Raw genomic sequence first — 7,495 nt, 5'->3', positions numbered from 1 at the left:
AATGCTTGGGTTGTGAACTATGGAGGAAAGGGGAAGCTGGACATGGACCTTATTTAGATATAGCAGAATGAGCTATTCCTTAAAGACCTCAAGCCACTAGATAATAGAAAGTATAATAGTTCAGGCACTTCGAAGGAATGAACACTCACCCCCTAGGAATCCCAACTAAAGTGATTTATGACAGAAAATGTTATCTCATAGGAGGCAGATGGTGGTCCCATCTGTTGAGGAAGTTCAGCATGGAAAACTTAAGACCTACAACAGAACTCCTTCCCCTTAAAGGCGTAAAAGTACAAAAGTTCATATTCCAATAGGTAAAAAGGTTTTATATTAAAACAGATATGTCATAAAAGAACTGAAGAAAGACTTAGGGAGGATCTGCAACATCCATATTGGCTAAGTGGGTCATGAGAACCAGAAAAGTAAAAATGAATAATAAACTAGCGAGCTGCTGAGATGAAGATGAAGGACACAGTCGCAACTGCAAAGAAGCCTTCATAAGTCTAGGGACTGCACTAAGTTTAAAAAAAACAGACTGATCTTTGTGTAGATGTAACCAACCGGGTTTTAATGGATTCTTGTCACGTTGGGCGCCAGATGTAGTGTAACCAACCGTCTTATTAAATAAGAAACACAGAAACAATGTAAAGAGAAAGCAAGAGTCAGAGCTCAGAGCTAAAATCTCACCCTTCTCCTGCTGTGTCCAGCTTCTCGAAAGAGAGCTATTTCCTGTGTGTAAGTCGTTTTTTCTAGTCATTCTGCCTTCTCATTGGTTGTAAACCCAAACACATGATGCTCGTCACTGTCTGAATGTACAGCCCCTAGTCTTAAAGGCATATGTCTCCAATGTGGCTGTATCCTGAACACAAGATCTATGGATTAAAGGCGTTGCCACCACCACCACCACCACCACCACCACCACCACCACCACACCACCACCACCACACTCTGTCTATGCTCTAATAGCTCTGACCCCGGCAACTTTATTTATTAACATACAATCAAAATCACATTTCCGTACAATTAGAATACCAACACATCTTTGGGTCATAAAGTTCTTGTGAGTGAAGGGATATGTCTAGTGCCAATTAATAACTGTGTGCTTGATGTTTTTTTAAAGATGATGTAATTGAATTATTGCCAAGCTCTTGTTGTTCCCTGTATGACTTGATAGTTTTCTTTTCTGTAAATAAACTACTGATTTGCAGAAGTAAAATTACAAAAGAGTCAAACCACTTCTGAGTGTGTTGTCTGTCTGTCATTCGCCGAATCCTTGCCTTCCTGACTACCCAAGCTCTGGTCCCTCTGTGGTCATGGTACCCCTGATGGGCCAGTCCATGACACAGGTTGTTTTCAAAATTATTGGAATTACTTTTTAAATTGGTTTTTAAATTTTTTACGTGTGTGTGTGTGTGTGTGTGTGTGTGTGTGTCAGCCAACAGAGGCCAGTAGAGCAAGCGTTGGTTCCCTTGGAACTGGAGTTATAGGTTGTTGTGATATGGTCTGCCCAATGTGGGTGCAGGGAAGCTACTTTGGATCTTCTTCAAGAGCAGCAAGTTCTCTTAACTATTTAACCCTCTCTCCAGCCCTGTGAAGTCTTTTTCACATGTATGCCATTAGGCATTAAACTCAGGGCATGGGTGTGCTAAGCAAGCACTTCGCCACAGAGTTATATTCCCTATCTTCAAAGGGTTGTTACTGTTACAACAAATACAGTTGCACAAACAAATATACACAGCCTATGGTCTATGAGAACATCCTGCTGGATTCTACTCTACCCCAGAGGAATTCAGCTTTCTAACAGGGCCATATAGAGACTTCCAAACCTAGATTTAAATAACATGCCTCTTATTTTCTATAATTCTTTAACCGGCCCTTTATTGTTTAATAATGCAACCCTTACTTCCACAATGTGACATTGCTGTAAGATTCTATATCTTTGCATAGGCTGAGGCTTCACTGCAGCACCCCATCATTTTTGAGTGATTGTCTAGCTGCATTCCAGTAGTGTCTTGAGTTGAGGATATTGCTCAGTAGTAGGATGCTTTGCTAGTCAGTATGCATATTGACCTATAATTAGCATTCTGTATTGCAATTTGCTTTTTCCTTGACCATCTCTATCATAAGACCATTGTTCCTTATAAATATAGAATATCTTATTTATCGGACTTTATTTGACACTAAAGCAATGGCCACACAATAGAAGTCATCAAGTGACCAAGATTGGATGGAGTGACTAGATTCTGAAGACAGTGAGTAAGCAAAGGCTTTTCCAACAAGGAGCTCAGGTGTAAGTTGGTGGATGATTACATCTCACTGTCTCAGTGGAGAGCAGGTTTCTCAAAGCTGAAAGAGCAGAGGATGGAGGGCAGTGGGTAAAGGGCTAACGTAGCATTCCAGAAGCAGAAACCAAGCAAAGTGGTGAGCATCTGCAGTCTCAGCACTCCAGAAGCAGAGGCTGGAGCATCAGAAGTTCAAGGTCATCCTGGGCTTCAAAGTGAATCTGGGTTACATTAAACCCTGTCCCAGAAAACCAAAAGACCAAAATAAAACAAGGCTGCAAGAAAAATATCCATAGGACACTTGGACAGCCTATCTGTGGGTCACGAAAGATTTTAAATAGGTGAACACAGTTAAGCAAGATGGAGGATAAGGTCATGAACTTGACCGGTTTCCTCAGCACCACTGACCTCTATCTTTGGAAAACCATGTCATGCAAAAATAAGCAGAAGTAATGACTGTGGGTGGGAGAAAGCAGCAGAGAAAATAAGTAAGTCACAGAACAGTCATTGTCCCTGTATTTGAATAATGTGTGGAATCCAGGAAAGGTTTTAGTGCATGATGTATCCATTACAACTCCACAGGTGTCTCATTTCACAGGAAAGGCGCATTCTCCTCATGCATGCTCCCAGTGTGGTGGCCCTCAAGTGGGAGTCCACAGCCTGTCAACATCATCATCTATTCACATCCACAAATGAAATGGGAACAGCACACAGAATTGAGTTGGAGAGCTCTAGAAAAATCATCCCTCACTCCAAGAGAAAAGCAAAAGGTTTAAAAAAAAAAACACAGAGCCACGTAAGTCAAGTTAGGAAGGCACTCAGAACAGATTTACACAAGTTAAACAAAAGGCCTTCAGAGGAGAATATTTCAAAGCAAATTGCTTCCAGAGTTTTACAGCCTAAGGGCCTGACATCTGTAGACAGCCAAATGCCTAGAGGAGACTAACGAGAGGGAGGATGCACATTAACAGCATACGAGCTAAATTTATAGCACAGCTTGAGAGATACAACATGATCAAAAAGAAAACGAGGCAGAGAGGAGGTGGGAATTACTCTAACATTTTGACAGTGTTTTACTTTATATTTTACTGGGTAGGAATACAAATATTTCCTTTAGAAAGTGATATTTTTCTTTTAAATATGATTATGTAATGAAGAGAGAGCTTGAGAATTCAGTAGAATGGGGCTTATTCTTCTATGGAATTGCTGACGAATTGGGTATCTGCTTTGAATCACTGCTTCCTCATTTGAGTAGTGAACATGTAGACCTTACTGTTCCCTATTGCTGTGAATATTCCCTGCATGGCAAACAAATTAAGTGGAACTTGGAAGAAACTAAATAAATATGAGCGGCTTTGCAACAAGGATTCAAGATTTTCTTGCATTTTTTTTAAAAAAGTTTATGTTTATTTATGTGTATCTGTGTGGGGATCTGCATATGTTAGTACAGTGGCCATGGAGTCATGGAGATGGGATCAGATTCCCTAGAAATGGAGTGACAGGCAGTATGAGCTGCAGGAGGTGGGAGCTGAACTCAGGTCCTCTGCAAGAACAGATTTTTGGAGACAGGGTTTCTCTGTGTAACTTTGTGCCTTTCCTGGAACTCGCTCTGTAGACCAGGCTGGCCTTGAACTCACAGAGATCCTCCTGCTTCTGCCTCCCGAGTGCTGGGATTAAAGGCATGTGCCACTGCCACACGGCTAAGAGCAACACTCTTAACTACTGAGCCATCTCTCTAGTCATGAGATTATTTTCTTAACAGTGCACCAAGAATTTCAAGTCACTAATTTGCTTATTTATTTAGTTCTTTTATTGCATATAATTGCATATTATTTTGGGGGGGCAATGGGGTAGGGCATGTGCATGCCACAGCGCATTTGTGGAGATCTGAAGAATCCATTTCTTTTTCCACTGTGTGACTCCTAGGGACTGAGTTGGATCATCAGGCTTGGCAGCAATTGCCTTTACCTCAGAGTCATCTAGGTGAAGCCCAAGTCATTAGTTAAAGAAACATTTTTTCTTATCCTGCAAAGTCCGCCTGACTTGGATAACAGCCCACCCTTGACTAACCCCAAGGTGAAGAGTCTTTTTTTTTTTTTTTTTTTTTTTTTTTTTTTTTTTTTTTTTTTTTTTTTTTGCTTATTCATCCTATGTTCACCTTCCCCTAAATGGCAAGGGAATACTTACTTACCTTACTGCATGCGGGAACTTGAATGTCACGCCCCCAAATGCAGTTATTGAAAATTCTCACCACCAGAGGGGTCAAATATACAGTAATGCTTTTAAGAGGTGATTAGGGGACAGTGACGTGGCTGAGCAAGTAAAGGGGATTGCTGCTAAGCCTGATGCCCCAAATCCATTTCTGAGAATCCACATAAAGGTGAAAGGAGAGGAGAACCATCTCCACAAAGCTGCCCTGCAGTCTCCCCTGTGTGCCTGCCACACATGCACATGTGTAGACATATACAAAAACATTAAAATAAAACTACAGAAAGCTGACTAGATCAAGATCCCCCCTCTCAGCAATAGAACAAAGGCTCGTATAAAAGAGGCTTCACACAGCTTTTAGTTCCTTTTTCATTCTGTCTTCGTAAGGCTACAACAAGGCATCATCTTGGAATAATGGAGCAGTCCTCAGCAGAGCAGCAGACCTGATGGTCCTTGAATCTGGAGTCTGGAGCTGCCGTGGGAAACATTTTATTATTGCAGTTTAATAGCATTTACTTTCTATATATTAGTAGTATATTCACAGTGTTTTCGGTGTGTTGTTGTTGTTGTTATAATTGTTATCTGAGACAGTGTCTTTCACTGAACCTGGTGCTTACGGAATCAGATACAGTGTGCAGTCAGCATGCTCCAGGTATCCTCCTATCTCCACCTAGCCATGCTGGGATTCCTGGTTTGTAACACTTCATCTGACATTTTGGCTGAATGCTGGGGATCTAAGCATGGGATATCACACTTGTCTGCGGGACACTCTATCCACCGGTCTGCCTCATCTCCCACTTTAAACTACACCCTTAACACCCTGTTCTCTTTCCCCCCTTGGGTGACTTCTGCGGTTTTCCTCTCTGTTGTGCCACGTTTGCCCTGCTCTACCAAGTTTATATTAGTCTATGTGTAGAGTCTTCACATGGGCTTACGGCATTCACTAGGACTTTCAGGGGGAAAGCTGCAAGATAAAACAATCATTTGACATCAAGCCCGACCACTATCCAAATCAAATGCAGTATAAAGCATGTGTGTATCTCAATTCACTTTCCATGAGGTTTAGACTCCAAAAAGCTTGAATACCGTTAAGATAAGTACAGTTTATGTTTAAAGCCAAGAATGTCAATAGAAAGAACCAAGAAAAGGCAAAAAAGAGTAAAGTATGAATATGTGGTAAAACGTACGAGTCAGAAATCTGAGAAATAATAGAGAAAATACTGTGGAATGTGTACAGAATAGTAAGGAGCAGCCATAGAGGTCCATTTAATCAAAATAAAGTCAAAAGAAAGCAATTCTAAAATGTCACTACATTAGAAGCTAAGGTTAGCCGTCATAGTCCGTTTCTGCCTCCCTTTCACCTCTCTGTGGTCATAAAGATCATTGCCTGTCTCATTGGCAGGGTAGATAGGATCCATGGGGACTAGAAATGTCAGAAGTCCGATCTTCCTAGCAGAGTATTTTGATAACAGGACCTCAGTTCCTTCCTTCCTTCACACCTGAGAGGAAGAGAGCCATGGCCAATGGCAAGTACTTCTCCTCAACCACACCTTGGAGCAGTCTTGTCCTCACATCGCTATCTCACTAGCGCCCCCCCCACAACTTGCCATTATTTGATGGTTGAATTTAAAACTATGACAACCCTATGACATAGCAATACCATTACAGAAGGTTTTTCTGAAATATTGGATTATATGTTTGTAGAATAAACATGCGCAAGAGTGTATAGGAAGAAAGATCCCCAAATGGTGAACTAGGGACACAGTAGGAGACCTCAGTCCAAGTGTTCAAATTCATTAGCCTATGGGAACCATTTCTCATTCAAACCACAATAGTATGTAACTCCATATAGAACAATGAGCTATAGAGTCAGAATTAGAGTAAAAATGTAAGTGGAATACTGTGAGAAGGGAGAGCTGGTTGGCATTAGTACTTAAGAGTCTGTTACAGTAAGTGAGACCAAAGACGATATAATATCAGTATGCAATCCTTTTTAATAGAGTGTGGGTTAGAAGGGATCCAACATATTTTAGCCATTCTTGGAAAAGACTAAATTATAAAACCAGAAACATTTATCGTTTAAGAGAAAACAAACAGGGCAAATTATTAAGAAGTGAACATTTTTCATTTTATCTGTGAGGGTTCTACATTTAGATATAGTAGCCGTGCTATTGAAACCACAGATGTACTTTCCTGGCAAAGGAGATAGTGATCAAGAAGGTGATTTTTCCAGGGTGAGACTTTCATTGCACTCCCAATGTGCTGACCACTGCATTTTCTCTAGAGGTATGAAACTTAGCTACATCATTTTTGGAAGAGGGAGACTGTGTTCCCACTCTCCTGTTTATGGTAATTTTTAAAAACTAGTTCAGGGGACTTAAGAGATGAAGAGCACTTGCTGCTCTTGCAGGGAACTCAACGCCAATTCCCAGCTCTCATATCCAAGACCTCACAGCCACTAAAACTGCAGTTGCAAGAACCCATGCTTTCTTGGGCTCCATGGGTGCTTGAACACATTCATAAGCACAAGCACAAGCACACACACACACACACACACACACACACACACACACACACACACCACACTAAAAATAAATCATTTAAAAATGCATGTTTCTATAAGCCTGTGTTTTATTTTGGGGATAGCTACAATATATTCTCTTGGCTTCCTACTCAGTTGTTTACAACACACAAATACCAAATGTTAACACTTTCGACAATTTCTAATACAAGAGTCTCTGTAAGTTCTGTTTCTTTTACAGCACAGGATCCCAATTACACCTTACTATGGTATGGAGAAGCCAGATGGAGAAGGAATAAGTTTGTGCATGTCAGAATGTTCAATGGGTGGTGTGTGTGTGTGTGTGTGTGTGTGTGTGTGTGTGTGTGTGTGTGTATTTCCCAAGCACTGTCCACTTTTTTTGAGACAGGGTTTCTCATTGGCCTAGAGATGACCAGTTAGCTAAACTGGCTAGAGAGTGAGTCTCGGGTGTCCTTATGTCCAT

The 7,495-nt window shown here is 41.0% G+C and overlaps 1 non-coding gene across 1 annotated transcript; it reads left to right on the top strand.

Moving 5' to 3' along the window:
• The first annotated feature begins 6,675 nt into the window (after nt 1–6,675).
• Nucleotides 6,676–6,833, top strand: LOC114703151. The gene has a single exon (XR_003736101.1). It is a non-coding gene; the product is annotated as a U1 spliceosomal RNA (small nuclear RNA).
• The last annotated feature ends 662 nt before the right edge of the window (nt 6,834–7,495 follow it).

Source organism: Peromyscus leucopus, chromosome 15, assembly GCF_004664715.2.
Source record: "Peromyscus leucopus breed LL Stock chromosome 15, UCI_PerLeu_2.1, whole genome shotgun sequence".
Classification (NCBI taxonomy): domain Eukaryota; kingdom Metazoa; phylum Chordata; class Mammalia; order Rodentia; family Cricetidae; genus Peromyscus; species Peromyscus leucopus.
Note: the sequence above shows the minus strand (reverse complement) of the source record. Positions and strands in the feature narration are given on the sequence as shown.